Here is a 20,457-nt window from a genome sequence, read left to right as displayed (position 1 = left end):
TTCAGAAACAGTCCAAGCATTGGGTGGTGTGGCTTATGTTGCAGAGCTCAACAGCAGCTGCCTTTTCCTTCAGGTAAACTTGGGGCTTGCACAATGCTTGGGTGGTTACACTTTGCACTTTCATTGATGAATCAAATAGATTTATATTCTATTTAAATGTTCCAGGTTACAAATACTAAACACGAAGGAAATTGAGTGTCTCAACCAAGACCTTATAATATTGGTCTTGGAAGTAGCATGGAGCAGCTGACGGGAGGCAGCACAGAAATCCCAGAACATGTGCTCCGGTCCAGCAATGGCTACTTAATTTTCTCTGCTACAATGCCTCAAATTCTACAATTGATTGTCATCTTTTGTTGTCATTGTTGTTGTTTTGAGATGGAATTTCACTCTTGTTGCCCAGGCTGGAGTGCAATGATGCCATCTAAGCTCACTGCAACCTCCACCTCCCAGGTTCAGGTGATTCTCCTGTCTCAGCCTCCTGAGTAGCTGGGATTATAGGCATGCACCACCACGCCTGGCTAATTCTGTATTTTTAGTAGAGACGGGGTTTCTCCATGTTGGTCAGGCTGGTCTCGAACTCCCAACCTCAGGTGATCTGCCTGCCTCAGCCTCAAAGTGCTGGGATTACAAGTGAGCCACCATGCCTGGCCAATTGTCATCTTTATATTATCTCATTAAAAGTTGTGTTAAAGTTGACATGTGATCTGAAGGGGAGACTGTATTAAATCTCTAATAACTATTAACTTTAGGTCAAAATAGCATATTAATTTCCTTAGAAAGTGAGAATCTGAACCCCAGGATCAGAGTGGAAAGACCTGGATCCTGGCTTCAGTACACCCTGTTGATTACTCACTGTTGAGCTTAAGGAGGACTCTTAATTACAAGTACGAGAACAGGAAGCAACAGAATTGTGTAAACCTAAATCTACTGTCCGCCTTGTGGTATCAAAACAACTGTGCTATTTGTTCAACAGTAGCTTGAATCAAGGCTGTCACTGATGACAACACACAGAATTCACTCACATGCATGTATCGAGGAGCCAAATACTGCACAAGGCACTGGGGGTTCACCAAGCTCCCTGCCATTGATCGATGACTTACATTCTAGCAGGGGGGCAGATACTTAGTAAGGAAATGATACATAGATAATACATAGATGGATGATAGATGACAAAAATCAAGGAAGGGAGGGAGGAGGGAAAGCAAAGTGAGGAAATGTCATGAGCAGTGCCATGAGCCTGATTGATGAATTCATGTGAGCCTATTAGTTCATGGTTTCTATTTGATGGCTGATCTATCTGGACCATAAAAGAAACCCAAAGTCCAAATCATATAAAGAGAACCAAGCAACAGAGAAGGATAACATGCAAATTGTAAATGGCACTTTTTTCACTGAGAGGTTAACTTTAGTCCCTGGAGGTCTTTCACCCTGAAGCTTAAAGCTTTGAAATCTAAACCGAACAAAAAGCAGAACACTCCACAAATGAATCTGCAGCCTGTAGCCTTTATCCGATGATACGATCATTGGTAAGAGACTGCATTCCTTCCTTCGGCTTTTAGAAGGAGTCCACTACTCAAACTTAGGGAGAGAATAAGAGGAGTCAACATTGCAAATAAATGGTGACTCTCACAGGCCAGAGCAGGCCAGCTGGGAAGTGGAGGGGTATGTTTTCCCTAAGTGGGCTCTGAGAGCTGTCTCTCAGACACACCCTTGGAGGCAAACAGCAGGCTCAGGCTGGGCAGATGTTATCAGGACCCGATAACCTGTTTTCTCAACCTGCTTGGCAAGTCATTTCCACAGTTTAGAAAGGGGGAGTGTCTGCCAAGTGCCCCCCAGTCCTCTCATGCCATTTCCCTTCCAGGTGCCTGAGGTGCTAAGGAGAGACCAATGTAGGCATCTAGAGAGGTGGGCAGGTACGACTCAGCCAGGACCAGACTGTTATGGCCAACAGTGGTGTTAGAAATCATGACATTCAACCCTCATCTCCTAGGAGGAACCTAGACCCAAAACTCACACAGCTGCCCAGTGTGCCAAGGCCCAGGAGAGGACCCCTGCCTCTGTGCAGTGTCCATTTAGGGGAGCCCTGCCTTGGGTAGGGCAACATTAGCAGGGTGGCCAGCTTTCCCTATTTGCCCAACAATTTCTAGTTTTAACACCAAGTCCTGGGAAAACTCTCCTTCCCCAGCTAGCTGGGAAGGCTACACGTTCCTAGAGGAAGGCTTGACCAACAAGCGTCTGGATGGCCTGTTCTTGACTTCACTTTAGTTCCCATTTCCTGGGGAAGCTAATGACAAAACTACTGTGAGCACTTGAGCATCTTTAGTGCTTGGTCTGGCAGTTTTATTCTTGCTCTAAATTAGGGCAGCTTAGAACATTGCCTCCTTGGTGGGGAAGACCATGTGGTCAGGATTGAGGACAATTAGAAGTTTCTCTGATATGGGCCGGGTGCGGTGGCTCATGCCTGTCATCCCAGCACTTTGGGAGGCTGAGGCTGGTGGATCACCTGAGGTCAGGAGTTTGAGACCAGCCTGGCCAATATGGTGAAACCTCATCTCTACTAAAAATACAAAAATTAGCCAGACATGGTGGTGGGCACCTGTAATCCCACCTACTCGGGAGGCTGAGGCAAGAGAATCACTTGAACCCGGGAGGCAGAGGTTGCAGTGAGCTGAGATCACACATTGTACTCCAGCCTGGGCGACAACAGCAAAACTCCGCCTCAAAAAAAAAAAAGTTTCTCTAACATGAAGTACGTGGATGGAGCCAAGCTTCAGTTCTGCACCTGGGAGGACCTCCCTGAAAGAACCCCGAGAAGAGACTTGTCACACTCCAGAACGGCAGAGGAGAGTGGCCCATGCCAGCAGGGAGCCAGCACACCCCAGGCATGTTTCGTAACAGAAACTGTACAAGGGCTTTCTGTTGGTTGTTCCGTGTAATTCCATGACACCTGCAAGGATCAGAGGTGTGGAGAAATCCATTACCTGCCTAGGTCAAAGAACTAGTAAGTAGAAGAGTGAGAATGTGAACCTAAATCTGCCTGGCTCCAAAGTCTGCTCTATTCTCTCTCTGTGCTGGTTTATGAGAACAATTTAATGCCAACCAGAATGCTTAAGAAGATGCCATAACTTCTCAAGGGAATAACTGATTCAACAGATCAAAACCCAAACGCATGGATTCTGATACAAAATGCCACTCCAGAATTACCTGAAGTTCCCACGTTACCGGCCACTGAATGACTCAGGTGACATGGAAGTACCTTGATGATAAGAATGCAACCCCAACATCACACACGCACACACATTTTAGAGCAGCATGTAAATTTTCGTGTTGCAGGAAAGGCCATCATGGTTCAATTTATGTTGATAATTTTATATAAAATGATATGTGTTTTAAGAATAGTAATAAAGAGAAAATCTGAGGGAAAGCAAACTATTCCGGAGAGCTCAGGGCAGTGCTGGCTAGGGCCACACTGTGGCAACCTGCTGAACTGGCTGGCGGCCCATTTGCTGGGTACAAGTTCCACTACAGAGTTGTAAATTTCAAGTACAACCCCCTTTTGTGTATCATGGAATCCTAAGTCTGGATTCAAAGTCCAAGACCTTTTGGCTCACCTCAGAGACGTCTAGAAGAACTATGATTATTTCAGTTGTGGCTAACATCGATTTTAGGTAAATGGGAAATGACCACAGGTTGTAAAAAGAACAGGAAATCCTTTAAATTTACTTTGAAGTACTGGAAAGTTCAGCACAGCTTAAGTTCTTTGGGTTTCTTTCCAGCAACAGTGGAAGAAAAGGCCAAGACATGCACATTCCAATTATCTACTTCCAGATTCTTGCGTGTGTTCCAAGGCTACACAAACATTATCCTTTTACAGGTGAGAAGAGAAACTGAGCCAATTGTCAACAATTTGACCGTGCAGGCAGAGGCAGGCAGGAAGCGTTACTCACCTTTTCCTGGTGGTTGTGGGTTGAGTGAGCAAGTCTAGCTTGAAGGCCACAGGAAGTTGCTGCCTCCCTGCCGGCATTACTCAGCATTACACACCTAATGCCAACCCCTGTCACAGGGTGCACCGATGTGGTCACTATGGCCAGCGTTCCTGATGCAGTGTCAGGAACATTGTTAGAGAGCCACAGGTCCTTCTCCGAGGAAGAACATTTTCTAGCAAATATGCATTTGCAACAGAGATTAAACTTGGAACTCTGAAGAGGAGTGTCAGTATCTGTGTACAAAGTACCGTGGGTACACACTGAAGTCGAGGCTCATAGAAGCCAAACATTTTAGGATCATGGAATCATCAAGTAGGTCAGAGTTATATGCTGAGGGGCTATTGACCTGGAGCACATTAAATGCCACTCAGTTTTTTCATCCGTTAGAAGGTGGCCATGAAGACTGGAGGATGGAGACGTATTTAAAAGCACTGAGCACAAAGGAGGCACCCAATCCATGGTAGTAATTATTATTCTACCCTTATTAGCCCCCTATGGATTCAATGCATACCATTCACTAGTTTGTTTAAATAATTTGTGAACCAGTTTATATTTTTCAAGTTGCCATATGTTTTAGTCAGGGTTCTCCAGAGAGTTAGAACCAATAGGATATATATCTATATATCTATATCTATATCATCTATATCTATCTATTGAGAGAGCGAGAGAGAGAGAGAGGGAGAGAGAGAGATACATGTGAAGGGATTGATTAGGGGAATTGGCACACTTGCTTGGAGAGGCCAAGGAGTCCCACGACAGGCCATCTGCATGCTGGGGAATCAGGGAAGATGGTAGCATGGCTCGGTCCAGGTCCAAATTCCTCAGATCCAGGGAAGCAGATGGTGTAACTCTCAGTCCAAGGCTGAAGGCCAAAAAGCCTGGGTGGAGGTTGGAGGTCACAGGTCTGGAGCACTGGTGCAAGTCCTGGAATCCAAAAGCCAGAGAACTTGGAGCTCTGACATCCAAGGGCAGGAAAATAAAGGTGCCCCAACTACAGAAGAGACAATCAGAATTTGTCCTTCCTCTGCCTTTTTGTCCCATCCAGCCCCCCAGCCTCCATTGAGGGATGTTAATGTATGGCATTGTAAAATGTACTACTACAGATCATTTCCAGTAGATGTTCAATAAATGCTGGATGAAGACTTCATCTTTACTTCCTCCACATCTCTGTCCCACCCTTGTTCCCATGTTTAGTTAATTGAAGGCAAAGGTGGAACAGTTAAAATAAACATGCAAAGTGGGGAGAGGGCTTTCTTCTTCTTCTAGTTTTATTGGGGAATAATTGACAAATAAAAATCGTGTTTATCCAAGGTTTGCAATGTAATGACTTCATGTATGTATACATAGTAAAATAATTACCACAATCAAGTTAATTAACACATCACCTCACATAGTTACTATGTGTGTGTCTGTGTGTAAGAGAGATGCAGATACCTAAGATCTACTGTCTTAGCAAATCTCAAGTAAACAGTGCAGTATTATTAACTACAGTTACCATGCTGTACCATAAATCCCCAGAAGGTATTCGTCTTATAACTGAAACCTTGTATCTTTGGACCAGCATCTAATTTCCCCTCCCCTCCCACTCAGCCCCTGGTAACCACCATTCTACTCTTTGTTTTTATGAGTCTGATTTTTCTAGATTCCACATACAAGTGAGATCATGCAGTATTTGTCTTTCTGTGCCTGGTTTATTTTACTTAACATAATGTTCTCCAAATTCATCCATGTGCCATAAGTGACAAGATTTCCTTCTTCTATTCAGGCTGAATAGTATTTCATTGTGTGATATATACATATATATATACACACACACACACACACACATTTTTCTTTATCAGCTCATTCATTGATGGACACGGGTAGACTCCATATCTTGCTTATTGTAATACTGCAATGAACATGGGAGTGCAGCTATTTCTTTGGGATCTCGATTTTATTTTTCTGTGGATAAACACCCAGAAATGAGATGTCTCTTCATTACACTCAGTGAAAGCCCTGAAAAGCCACCACACCCCTAGGTGAAATCACCGGATTAGTAAAAATAAGCTCTATCTCTCCACCCAAAGTTCTCTTCCCATGCTCTTAGCACTCCTGGTCCTAGTGCCAAGGGTTTTCTGTAGCTCCAGCTTTTTGCTGCTCTATTAGCATTAGAAAATAATTGATCTTTAATCAGGAAAGCCACACTCAGGCAGTTGCAAATCACACACTTTGAACAGGCCTGTAACAAGCCTAGACTAGATCCAAGTAATTAATAAGAGGCAGGTAAAATAATTAAGCAATAAACACAACTGGCAGTGGTAATCCAGAGGATTATTTTTTTCCTGAGGAGGGTGTGTGAAGGTTGAAAACTAGGTAATAAAGGGCCTGAAGACATCAAGGAGTTCAAGTGACCCTGTTATTCCTTCATCTACTGTTTTCCAGCCAAGACCGTGGGGTTAGTGCCTCCCACTTCCATGGAGATAGCCGACTGTGTACAAACAGGTTCTGTGTGGGGGTGGGATTTCAAGGACTCAGCACTTTTTGTATATTTGCTACTTTACTGAGTTGGATACAGTCAATAAGGTCTCCATTTGACTTGTATGGGGCTGAGGCACTCTGATATACACAAATACAAGTATAGTACTGGGCATAATGGACCTGACGGCCATTCTGATTTGGTTAAATTCCTGTTGGTAGATGGTTGTAAATAACCACATGCTCTGGTTTGTGTATGGCTGTTCCAGCAACTTGGGATGGCTGGTCTCCCAGAAGAACACAGCCATTCTTAGAGCATAGGGTGCCCCTGACCTATGTTGGCAGGTGCCAACCTTTGATCCCTACAGCTGTCATTCTTGAGATGGCATCTTCCTTGCAGTCTCACCTTTCCTGGCACCAGACCCAACAGAAGGCGAGGCAACAGGAAGCAGCCCATGGCTCCTTTCGAGCCTGAGGCCCCAGAGCCTGCATCTGGAACCTTCTAACTGCAGAGGCTCTTCCCAGAGGTCTGCATAAGGGATGGCATCTCTCCCCATGGTCTATGTCATGGGCCCCACTGACATAGTCTACAAGGTCTCACCGGCAAGTCTTTAGGCCTAACTCTACATTCAGGAAGTTCCCTATAGACAACACAGCTTCCTGATGTGTAGAATGTTGTCTTCTAATCTAGTTTCAAAATATTTTACTTACATATGGCACACAGATATGTAATTACATATGGAGTGCACATTATTTACTTGGGAAACGATTTCACAAGAGAATGCCTGACTGAAATTTACTCATGGAGTAAACCTGTGCACTCTTTCCTCTGAAAAATATTGACATGAGGCCGTTTATCAGTTGTTTGTGGTACTCTAAGAAAAGTGGCGAAGACAGAGGCCTAGACCTGTTCTGACTTGGGGTTGCCCAAACCTGCAGGGTGAGTAGCCTCTGATTTGTACCCTTTGGTGGGTGAGGTAAACGTGCACGTGCAGGTCTTATGCTCATTGTATTATCTCCACGTAGCATCACATATGTCTTTAAAGCACTGTGCTCATGGAGATAGTGGTTGGGGGAGGGAACCCCCTGGACCCTCTGTGTGATCCTGTGTGAAGGGCACACATAAGTTTCAAAGGAGATCCTTTCTTGTCTATGGTGAAACATGACACTCTTGTAACAAAGCCAACAGGAGGGTCTGCTTCCCCATTTCCCAGTCACCTGTCCTGGCTGACTGAAGAGTGCCTTCCGCAAGGACGCAGAATAAGAAGACTGAAGATGACCTTGGAGATCACCTAATTCAGCCCAGCCATGACACACTGATAAAAAAGAAATGTGAACCTTTCCCCATCAGATATCCTCAAGGTGAGGCAGGGCCAGATTTCTCCTTCCGAAAGCACAGCTCAGGGGTCACACTCAATTCCCAAATCCTTCTCTGCCGGGTCCTCCCGACCAGCATCACCACCACAGGCTCCCTGTGTGGTCTGAGGCACAGGGAATCTGACTGCTTTGGGAGGAAATTAGGTTTATAACCACATGCAAGTGCTGTAAACTCAAGGGATAGGGCCTGTGCCATTACACTGGGAGTGCCCTCACCTTAGCATAAGAGTCAGCTTCAGCTGCTTCTGGCTGGCAAAGCCCTCCTCTTATCCTAACTCATAGGTCTCCGTGATGTTTCCTCCTAACTCAGCCCCCAGTCCAGGCAGAACTGGCATTCTATAAACATCTCCCCACACATTCCTGAAGGAAAAAGGACATTATGCATTCTGGGTCATAAGCCACCTTGCATGGCCTTGGGTTAAAAGCTATTCTCAAGGCAACTGATCTGGCCTTGGGTTAAAAGCTATTCTGGAGGCAACTGATCTGGCCTTGGGTTAAAAGCTATTCTCAAGGCAACTGATCTACCATTTTGTCAGGGCTTCCTGGGTGCTGGCCACAGAACTCTTCCTGTCTCTTTTGCGCCTGCAATCACCTTGTTTTTCTCACTTCTCCCTCCCCCGACTCCATCTTTCTATCCTTCTTTTCATTCTGCTTTGGTCTGTCATAGATTTAATTTGTATCTGCTCATCCAGACTATTACTTTGCGTTACTTCATAGGAGACACATTCTTGCCTGTGCACTCTTGCAGACTATCAGACAGAGAGAGAGAGAGAGAGAGAGAAAGAAAGGACAGCAACCAACACTGGCTCTCCCAGCTTTGTAACCCACATTCGCCACAGCATTCCATTCACCCACTGGGAGTGGTCAGTGCTGCAGCTTCCTTCTCCTCACAGTGAGGGCCATCAGAACATGCTACCCAAAATATGCTGCTTTGATGTATTGATGATTTTGAGCAGAAGGCACTTGAGAAACCACAGATGCCAGAAGGCCTCTCTGGCTTCCCTCTGTATACTTAAAATTAGGGTGTGGAATCCTTTGAGAAAGGTGCCCCCCTCTTTACCAGAAAGAGGAAACCATTCTCATCACCAGAGATGGGGAGACCATGCTGAGATGTGTCCGTACAGACGGCCCTCCTAAAATGACCTACTTCTTCCACTAGTTTCCTCATGAGTTTTCTGATCACTTTACCACAGTTTGTCCCAGTCCAAACTTCTTTTTCCTTTTGTCTTGTGACATGTCTGCAATTCATCATTCCTTGTTAAAGTGGCATATAAGCTCTCCACCCTATCCACTTCTTTGAGTCTTCATTTCTTCCTTAAGAATACCTCTGTGTACATGCAAAAATATTAACATCAAACACAATGTGCATGCTTTTCTTCTGTTAATCTTCTTTATGTCAGTTTAATCCTCAGGTTCAGCCACAGAATCTAAGAGGGTAGAGGAAACCTCTTTCCTCCTCCAGCACCCCTGAGACTTACCCACAAACGGTTTTCTAGAGCCACGAGCACTTCACCAAGAGCATTTGCAGTGAACAACACAATATCTCATGGTTCAAGTTGTCATTTAGTTCCTCTTGCTTCAGTAATTTGAGGCATCCCCTACTCACTGTGTCTTTAGGGGAGTTCCACACCAAGCCACGGGGTATCTTTTCCTGGTCCTCATGCATCATTCTTTTCCTTTCACCTTCCTTCCCAGCCCTCTGTTCTTGTACCCCTTCCCTCTTGTGTGCTGCCTCCCACACAAGTTTTTGGTTCTGCAGCAAGAAGAATGAAGGAGACTTCCTCTACTGCTATAGGTCACCACCCCCATTAATTCTGTCTTTTATGATGCCCCATTAAGAGGACACTTTCTGCTGCCCAGTAAATGAAGCTTTCTATTGCCCAATGAATTGTGCCTGACAGCACAATTCACTGCTTCACAATTGATCATTCTTTTTACCCTCGGAGCATTCTTGAAATGATTGACTCAACCATGAGAGAAACACTGTAAATATTCTCAGATACAAACTCACAGTATCAGCTTCACAGAATACCTGTAGATGCAAGTAACTAAAAATCCAGCTCAATTTGAGTTTAATAAGAAGGCAATGTATTGATTCAGGTGGGTAGTTCAGAAGTGGGCCAGGCTTCAGGGTAAATCTGAGCAGAGAAGCTCATGGGTGCTACTCAGGACTCAGTCTCTTCCCAATTTTCTGCTCTGCCTTCAGTGAAGTCAGAATCATTCTGAGTGTGGCAAAATCTCCAGGAACAATTTCTGAGGCTGTATTCTTCATCAAAGAGGGAACACGAACAAGCACACTCTTGTTCCTAACAACCCTAGTACAACTTGTATTTGACTCTAATTGGAACAACTCAGGCCCTTGCCCATCCCCAAGTCCATTAGGGGGCCAAGGGAGTCCTGTGTGGCACCTGGCGTGAGCCACAGTTATGCAACCACCTTGGAACCAGTAACTGTGACATAGGGTGAGACAGTGTTGGTTGGGTTAAGTCAACCAGCACCCACCCCATGTTTCAAACCATGTGACTGAATAATTCAGGGTTCTATTAGGAAGGAGAAAGGGGGATGCTTCTTGAATAGCACCCAACACTCAACTACAATTTAATTTGACAGGAACCTGGAGGCCTTGCCCATAGAAATCTCTCACAGTTGCTTTGAAAGAAAGCACTCAATACAAAAATCTTATGGCAGCAACGCTGTGGTCTCAAGGGTGCCACGGACTTGGTGTGGAAGGTAGGGAGGGGCTCAGTGTCTTTTGAAGAGGAAGCAGAAGAATAGATGGCACTGACTTAGCAGAATGGAAAATGTTTAACCCCAAGAGATGCCTACAGAGAAAGCTGAGCCGCACCACAGACTCCTAGAAGGGCTTGGATTAGTGTTCCCAAGTGTCTAGGTAAGCTGAGGAGATGGTGAGGCAGACACAGAGGGTCGGTTCAAAGCACATTGGGGAGAGTATGATCCCAAGATCCCTCAGTCCACACTGGCAGTCAAATGCTCCTCCCTGACATCGGAACAAAAAACAATTTATTTTCTTCAGATTGAAATAGAACTTTTTTAAGCTCCAGGACACTGGGCAATGCTGCTTATGCAAAGACAGTATTTAGTGAAAGCCAATTTACTGAGCAAGGAGATCTGCAGACTCTTTCTCCCTCTTGGCTCCCAGAATGCTGGGGTCAGGCTTGCAGTCTTACGAGATCGGCGACCTCTTTTTGGAGAGGATCTGCAGATACCAACACTTTCAGGGTTTCCTCAGGTCCAGGAGTGCCAGGCTCCTGTGGACTCTTCCTTTGGGGAAGCAAAGGAAAACTCCGTCTGTGCACACAGAATGCATTAATTATATTTTCTTATTTTCTGTTTTCTTGACGCTCTAGCATCTGGTGTTTACTGGGAAAAGATTGCCTTTCCCAGGGCCAGTCAATTAAACTACCAATTCAGAACCCATACTCCTAACCACCTACTTTATCTGGCTCTGATACTGTAGGAGACAATACCGCCCTTCCTTAATCACCACAGGGTGAGGTACTAGGCAACTAGAAATGGCCCCTATGCCCCAGAGCCTGCTGAAGCTATTAACGCTGGCCAGCCTAAGCCTGCCTGCCCTGCCTGGCGTTGCTGTCCCACAGAGACCACAGCAGAGGCTCCTGCCCATGCCTTCCTCTCTCTCCTTCTGCCTCTGCCTGGGGCTTCCCTGTGCCTCCTATTTCCAGGGATCTGTGAGTATGAACGGGACAGTCACTTCCATGTCTACAGGTCTTAACATCTCTGATTAAAACAAATTCTGGGTACATTTTAAAATATAAGGCTTCCAGTGAATTTTTAAAAACCCTTATATGGAGAAGTTTAAACATATATATAAATAAACAATGACTAAAACAAACTCCTATATATCTGTAACCCTTCAGAACAACGAGAAACACATGGGCAATTCTGTTCCGTCTATATTCCCAAATAAAATTCATACATTGTGATTAGCTGATGTGTCTTTAAGCCTATAGAATTGATACATTTCCCCTATATCTCCTACATATCATTTTCTTGTAATTTATTTGTTGAAGAAGCTGCATTGATCTTCCTGATTCATCTTTAGAGTTTAAAATGGAATTTCACAGAAAGAAAAACATAAAAGCAGAAGGAATAAAAATGTCAGAAAAGAAATCAACGGGATTTAAATGGTACAGCTGCTTTGGAAAACAGTCTGGCAGTTCCTCAAAAAGTAAGATACAGAATTACTCTTTGACCCATCAATTCTACTGAAGTCTTCATACTGAAGAGAATTAAAAACATATGTCCACACAAAAACTGATACACAGATGTCCACAGCAGCATTATCCATAATAGCCAAAAGGTAGAAACAACTCAAACGTCCACCAACTGATGAGAGGATAAATAATACGAAGCATTTCCACACAATGGAATATTATTCAGCCTCAAAAAGGAATGGTTGCGAGGGGTTGGAGGAGGGGAAAATGGGAAACACAGGGCTTCTTTCTTGGGTGCTGAAAATGTGCTAAAATTAAATAGGGATGAAGTCTGCTGCTTCCAGAAAGTGCTAAATTGAACGCTTTACATGAGTAAAATGTAGTGTGTGAATTATATCTCAACTTAAAAATCAAGAACATTTTCCAGAAATAAAGTTTATGAATTTTCAGATATAAAAGATCTATTGAGTTCCCCTCAAAATGAATTTCAAAGTTATTCCACAGTAAAGCACAGTATTGTGAAATTTGATAACATCAGAAATAAAGATCTGAAAAGCTTCCAGAGAGGTGAAAGAAAATGCTCACCTACAAAGAATCAAGAACCAAAATGGCAGTGGTTTTTCATTGAAATTCTAGATATAATAAGAAAACAAAATTTGGCCTTCACATTCTGAGAGAAATATATATATTTTAAACCCAACTAAACTGCCAACCCAGCGTGAGAATGCTCAGGCATTTTGGGACATGCACAGCATCAAAGCTTTACCTTAGGTCAGGAAGCTACAGTAAAGTGGCAACCTAAGAAATGGGAGAAAGGAATTCCAGGAACAGGTGATCCATGCAGGAGAGAGGAGCAGCATTGCCAAGAGCCAGGGGTGAAGCAATTCAAGCTGGAGACACTGAGACAAACACAGGAGCGCCTGGCATTCTCTGAGAGGCAGTGCAGTGGTTCTCACAACTCAGTAAATGTGGTAATTACCTCTTATCTGGTTACAATGCACCTTCCCAGGCCTGCCAGCAGGGATTGTAAATCCTGATGCAAATGATATGACAACACTTGTGGTTATAGACATGAGTGTTACAATCACAGATCCAGCTCCAAACCCAAATCCCCTCAGTAATTAACTGTATGCTGTCATTTAATTGCTTAATCTCTCCAGCACGCCACTTCCTCAGGCCAATTCATATGGGAATATAAATTCATCGGAGTGTTACAAAGAGTAGTTTGTACAATGAGCTTGTGACTATGACATGCTTAGCATGGCATCCAAAAAGTCCTCAGTAAGTGGTGCAACAACAGTTTTCTTATTACAGAAAACACACCTAACCCAGAAAACAGTGTTCATAGGGGATTAAGAGAAGTAAGTACAGTCGGGTGAGCAGAGGGCGCCAGCGTTGCGAGGGCCTTTCCTAGGTGAGGCATCCACCACATTTGAAAGTGTGATGCAGGGCCAGAGCTCAACATCAACCAGGACTGGAAGGAATGAAGTAAACAGCTCACACCTGTTCCTTCATGGGTCCATTCCTTTCATTTTCACTTTTGACTCTGATGCAAAATTAGAACTCTTCTCTGCTCAATTTCACTATTCTTAATAAAGTAAATAAGTAGAATTCAAAAACGTCAACTGTGTAAAATACATGCTCTTGTTATTACAAGGCAAGTGGGAAATATTTAGCATTTGATCATTGCCATCACAATAACACAAATTCTAAAACTTACACTGTTTACAACTGAACCACACCCTCAAATAACAACAACAACAAAAAAACGGTCCCTCCCTAACCTCTCTCCTCAGCAGGAGAAGGACTTTGGTCGCCCCAACCTGGGCAGGAAAGCAGGTGGAGGGTGGGAGCCCACAGCTGCAGTGGCAAGAAGCCTGAGGGCTGATGGCTTTGACCAAATAATAGGGAATTGGGTTTAGCTGTTCAAATCATTTTCCAACAACTGATTTATAAAATAGATCAGACTCATTGAAGCAGCTGGGGAATGGGAGCCTGCCCCTCAGTCTCCAGCCTCCTCAAACTACGTGTTTCTCCAGAGTAAGCTTGAGCCTCTCAAAACATGGATTAAAACGCATGGCTCTTCCAGATCTAAAATCTGAGGCTCTACAATTTAAGTCATAGTTAGTCACTTCCATACTTATGATGGTAACATGCTTACATACTCAGTCTATCATTGTTTAATATTTAATGAAAGACACACATTTTGTTTACTTATGATACCGCAGCTAGTCTGCATTGACCTGCGTTGTCTCAGGGTCAGCTCTTTATTTCCCAGAATCCTGTCCCATTTCCTGGAGCCTATTGGCTGGAGGAGAGATCTGGTCAAAAGTTAAAGGTATATTGGCACTTTGGGAGGCCAAGGCGGGAGAATCGCGAGGTCAGGAGATCGAGACCATCCTGGCTAAAACGGTGAAACCCCGTCTCTACTAAAAAATACAAAAAAATTAGCCGGGCGTGGTGGTGGGTGCCTGTAGTCCCAGCTACTTGGGAGGCTGAGGCAGGAGAATGGCATGAACCTGGGAGGCGGAGCTTGCAATGAACAGAGATTGCGCCACTGCACTCCAGTCTGGGTGACAGAGTGAGGCTCCGTCTCAAAAACAACAACAACAACAACAACAACAAATATGTTTGGTGAAGACTTAGAAACACAGCTTTTCTGACAAAAACAAGCAATGGGGAAAAGATTCCCTATTCAATAAATGGTGCTGGGATAGCTGACTAGCCATGTGCTGAAGATTGAAGCTGGACCTTTTTCTTACACCATGCACAAAAATCAACTCAGGATGGATTAAAGACCAAAACGAAAAGTTTTGGTGTAAAACCCAAAACTGTAAAAACCCTGGAAGACAACCTAGCCAATACCATCCTAGACATAGGAACAGGCAAAGATTTCATGACAAAGACACCAAAGACAATTGCAATGAAAGCAAAAATTGACAAGTGGGATCTAATTAAACTAAAGAGCTTCTGCACAGCAAAAGAAACTATCAACAAAGTAAACAGGCAACTTACAGAATGGGAGAAAATATTTACAAACTATGCATCTGATAAAGGTCTAATATCCAGCATCTGTAAGGAACTTAAACAAATTTACAAGAGAAAATCCCATTAAAAAGTGGGCCAAGGACATAAAGAGATACTTATTGAAAGAAGACAAACATGGTAAACAAGAATATGGAAAAAAGCTCTAGATCACTGATCATTAGAGAAATGCTCATCAAAACCACAGTGAGGCACCATCTCACACCAGTCAGAATGGCTATTACTAAAAAGTTAAAAAATAACAGATGCTGGCAGGATTACAGGGAAAAGTGAACACTTCTACAATGTTGGTGGGAGTGTAAGTTAGTTCAACCATGGTGGAAAACAGTATGGTGATTCCTCAAAGAGCTAAAAGCAGAACTACCATTTGACCTAGCAATCCCATTACTGGGTATATACCCAGAGGAATATAAATCGTTCTACCATGAAGATACATGCATGCATTTGTTCGTTGTAGCACTATGCACAATAGCAAAGCCATAGAATCAACCCAAATGCCCATCAATCATGGACTGGATAAAGAAAATGTGATACACATACACCATGGAATACTATGCAGCCATAAAAAAGCACGAGATTATGTCTTTTGCATTAGTATGAACGAAGCTGAAGGATATTATCCTTAGAAAAGTAATGCAGGAACAGAAAACCAAACACCGCACAGTCTCACTTATAAGTGGGAGCTAAATGATAAGAACTTGTGAACCCAAAGAAGGAAACAACAGACACTGGGGTTTACTTGAGCGGGGAGGGTGGGAGGAGGGCAAGGAGCAGAATAGATAACTATTGGGTACTGGGCTTAATACCTGGATGATGAAATAACATGTACAACAAACCCCTGTGAGACGTCTTTACCTATATAACAAACCCTCCCATGTACCCCCAAACCTAAAATAAAAGTTAACTATAAAAGAAACACAGCTTATAATTCTTTTCCCTTAAGTACCATAAAGGTCATGGGCCATTTGCCACCTGAACAGTCAGTAACACATGAGTGGAAAGAAACTGAACACCCAGGGACACCAGGGACCATTCACTGTAGAGGAAGGAGGCAGGCATAACTCATAAGGTGAACTTCCTCCAGTCCCAAAGTGGTTCCCTTCTCCTCTTAAATGCAGGTCCCATGGAATTCAGACTAGGAAGTAAAGCAAATGAGAACGGTCCACAGGGGAGCAGTTCAAATGTGCAGAAAAGGATAGAGCAGCCCCAATGAGGAAGGAAGGCTGGACAAGAAATGGATTTGCAGGGAAGACAATGTGTACCCATCAGAGCTCTGATTCCTTCACTTCCATACCCTCCCCTGCCCACTAACATTGAAAAAGTATTGATGGCAAGTGCTGGGCTGTAACACATTTCCTTGCTTTATAATCTGGATTTGGGGGGTTAAATTTCAGAGATAATGAAAACATCCCCCTTTAGTTAACTTTTAATTTCATAGTTGTACCTTTTTTTTTTTTTTTTTTACAGATTTGTGAACATGTAAAACAAAGAAAAGAGCATGGGAGTAATTTATAATCAACAAATATATGTTCACTGAGTAAGTGACACTCACAGGGCATATGGCATACAAGCATCCTGAGAGTAGGACCATGGGGCACCCAACGGTGACTGTCCTTAGAGCTCGTAGGGGCCCAGCCTCCTGCTGTCCATGCACGGCTGCATGTACAATCAGTGTCTCCTTTAACTTCATAGCGATGCCACAAGGCAAATCACATTGTCTTCACTTTCTGTGTAAGAAAACTAAGGCTGGATGAGAGTGTGCAGAGTTGGATCATGGATTTGTGTTTGGCTCCTTCTAGTTTCAAAACCTGTGAATATTTTCCTGTCTCTAATGCTAATCTTAGCACTATACTTGGAATAAGCATATAAACATATAACCACAGTCCATTCAGGTAATATGCAATTAAATTATAAATAAATGCTCAGCAAGATTATGAGTGACTGAATGAACTATATATAAGAATAATGACTGGTTGAAGTGTTATTCATAGGATAAAGTAGAAATCATTTAAATGGCTAACAGTATAAGGAGGGTTAAATCAAGCATCCAGGTGTGGAAATAGCTGATTTACATATATAGTTTATGCCATGTAAAATGTTTATGATCTAACATTGGATGAAAAAACAGAAACAACATTTTATGTACAGTATAATCTAAAATTTCTACATTTCATTAAAAATGCAGGAATATAATTATCAAAATTTGAGTGATAAAATTATGAATAATTTTCTTTCTCTTATAACTCATTTTATATTTACCAAAGATCCTCCAAAGAGATTATACACTTTTTCAATTAGAAAAAAAGTTATTTGTTAAAGAGATCATAAATTACATAATATTTTACAGAAGTTAAAAGCTGAGATGGTGAGGATTTCCAGGGACTCCTGCCACCAGCCCACCTTGCCTCATAGTTTACATGGAAATGTTGGGACTGAGGTGACCTCATGCCTCTCAATCCCCAGCCAACTTTCTCTCTTTCTGGTTCTTAGCAAACCTGTTAAACAGAAAATAATCAGTGAGACAGATAAACTACACCCTAGTGTTTTAACAAGTTACACATAATTGCTTGCTTACCAATTGTCTACCTCAGAACTTTCTTTTCCTCATAGAGTCAATATAATCATCTATTTTAAATTCAGTTTTGCCATTTTACAGTCTGAGATGCAGGACTTTGCATAGGGCATGGATTGGTTTCCACAATCCGCACGAGGTTGGGAGGAGAACAGGGCAGATTCAGCCCCACTCAGTGAGAGTTGTGGTTGGAGTTACTTGGCTGGACCTCACTCCAGAGAGAGGAGACCTTCCTCTGGACCAGCTACCAAGACAGCCCCTAGTTGGAAAATCTTTTCTTCTAAGGTGACATGCAGCCCCCACTAGAGAGGAAAACACCAGAGAGTTTTAAAAAGGAAAAACCAAGGGAAGCTGGGGAGCTTCTTGATAGGGGACACAGCAGAGTCCGCCCAGCTGCGGTGAATCTCTGCAGTTCCCCAATGGGACGGCAGGCGGGAGGAGCAGCATGAGCCATCTGCAGTGACATTGTCTCCTCCGGCAGCAGCCTCCATCCAGAAATCCATCTCAGGGTCTGTCCTCACAGGAACCTGATGCCGGAGCTGTGCGCTGAAAGGATTTGGACACAGGTATTTTGTGGAACTGGGCATTTTCCATGTCTTGCTGGAGGTCATTGCGTGTGAACTTGATGGAGCTCTTTCTCATGGGCTTTTTTTCTAAGCGTGGGAGAGCATGGCCTGCATGACTGCTGGCTTCCAGCACGTGGCTTGTAAACCCAAGCCAGGGTGTGTAAGTCACTGTAGCCCTTGACAGAAGAGCAGGGGATAAAGGTCGTTTTTTAATCTTCTGTTTATTACTCTCAGCCAATTAACTTCTATCTACAGTAGAAAATATTTTGCCAGTTTTTTTATCAAAGTGGAGAAATATTGTGCTCTTAAAAAAAGTCATTTAGAAGCACAGACTTCTCAATTTTATTACATTAAAATCACATAGAAAAAAGTGAAAATCACATATCAAAGAAATTATCTTTTGGCAAAATATTCAATTTTGTTTTGAAATGTTTGTGAATATTCCATGCATGTGTCCAGATGCATACAGAGTTTATTCATTCAATTAAGTTAAAAAATTAGATAACATGATAAATACAAAAAGTAGTGAAGACACATTTTGTTTCTGTCTCTTTAACTGAGAAAACTGGCTGATGCCTCTTGTGTGCGAGCACTGTGTAGCTGATGCAGATATGGAAACCGAGGTTTTCTTACTTCCTGCCGCTGGCCCCGGCACTGGAGGTTGGTTCTGGGAGGGCAGGGTGTCTGTTTTTATAACCACTGGGCAAGTGCCACACAAATACACACGGGTGTGTCTGCCCTCTAGTGGATCCTGGCCGGCACTGGGAGCAAATGTGACTAAACAAAATTAAAGATTTAAAAAATACCCATTATCTCCAGAAGGGATTTAATTCTAACAGGAGGTTTTTTTGTTTTCTTTTTCAAATGGGCTGATGGGTAAAAATAATATAAGACTGGAGATGTTGGAAAAAAGCACACTGCGTTTGCCTTTCGGCATCTGTGATGACTGAATCCTTCCTCAGCGCTGCCACAGGGAGCACATTCACACGTGTGTCACAGAAATACCAGGGTTAGGTCAAAAAACCAAGTGTTACCTGGAGGAAGCCACAAAGGCTATGAGACTAAGCCTCACCTAGAAGACACTTGACAGTTCAGAAGCAGAGATCCTGCAAGGTGTCTCGGAGAGCTCAGCTGTGACCCTGCACTGTATGGAAGGGTGGGCAGTGGGGCCCAGGCAGGTGAAGAGAATTGTCCACTGTTGAGCATCATCAGCCTAAAACCCACATGCAATGCTGTTGCTGCAAAACTACCGACTGTTGAAGACACAAACCACAGAAACAGAATCCCTGTATGGTCTCACTGTGCAACTGATGACTTTTCAGAAGATGAAGATTAAACATATTAATCATAAATTCAAAGTATCAGAAGAAACACTCGGGATTTTCAAACCTCTACTATCATGACTTTTTTTTTTTTTGCAAGATTCTTGAATTATTGTAAATAAGCTCACAGAGGCCAAAGTGCTCCCCTGAAGTCATCCAGAAAGAGGCAGGCTGCTAATCCCCACGTCTGACACATCTGTGTTTTCTTAGGATAATACAAAAATTAAAGATAAGGGAGAGAGAGGGGGACAGAAAGAGACAGAGAGACAGAGAGAATTGGAGCTAAGAGAAAACACTTTCATGTTTTGACCCCCAAAATTCCCATTGAACATTCCCGTTGCCAGTGGGTGAAATCCAAGGCCCTGGCTCCAGGATCCTGCTCTTTCCTTTGTTGATTCCTGTTCAAATTTGGCATAGAAACAATATGGAACTTGTTACACTTCTCTGGGTAAGTCATTATGCTTTTGGCTCATAGGCTCCACTTCCCCAGACACCCCTTTGTCCTAAACTTCAAGTAATTCAGCTTCACCCTTCGGAGAACAGCTCAGCTGTCACTTCTTCTAAGGACCCTCTCAAGCCACCTCTCCAGCAAAAGGGCCCCCACCTTGTTCTTTGCACCTCTGTCCCTCGAGGTGCTGCTGTCGTTTGTGGAGGGTGGGACCCCGGGGACTAGAGCCCCTCTCATGCTGGAGACACTCGGCACTCAGTAAGTGTGTGCTGAGCGGATACAAGTACAGCAAGCTTGCACAGCTTTACAATGTGTACTCTCATGTCTGGAATACAGCCCCATTTTCATTCTTTGTAAAATGAGTAAGTGGGGCTGGGTGACCCATACTCTCTTTTCAACTCAGAAGTCCACTATGAGCCTGACATCAAATAGCTTCCCAGCCAGTGCCAGGCCAGGACCCAGGTTGTTCAATGTGCCTGTGTCCC

This window comes from Theropithecus gelada, chromosome 13 (assembly GCF_003255815.1).
Source record: "Theropithecus gelada isolate Dixy chromosome 13, Tgel_1.0, whole genome shotgun sequence".
Taxonomy (NCBI): domain Eukaryota; kingdom Metazoa; phylum Chordata; class Mammalia; order Primates; family Cercopithecidae; genus Theropithecus; species Theropithecus gelada.
The sequence above is the reverse complement of the archived record's forward strand: the minus strand, read 5'-3'. Positions refer to the sequence as shown.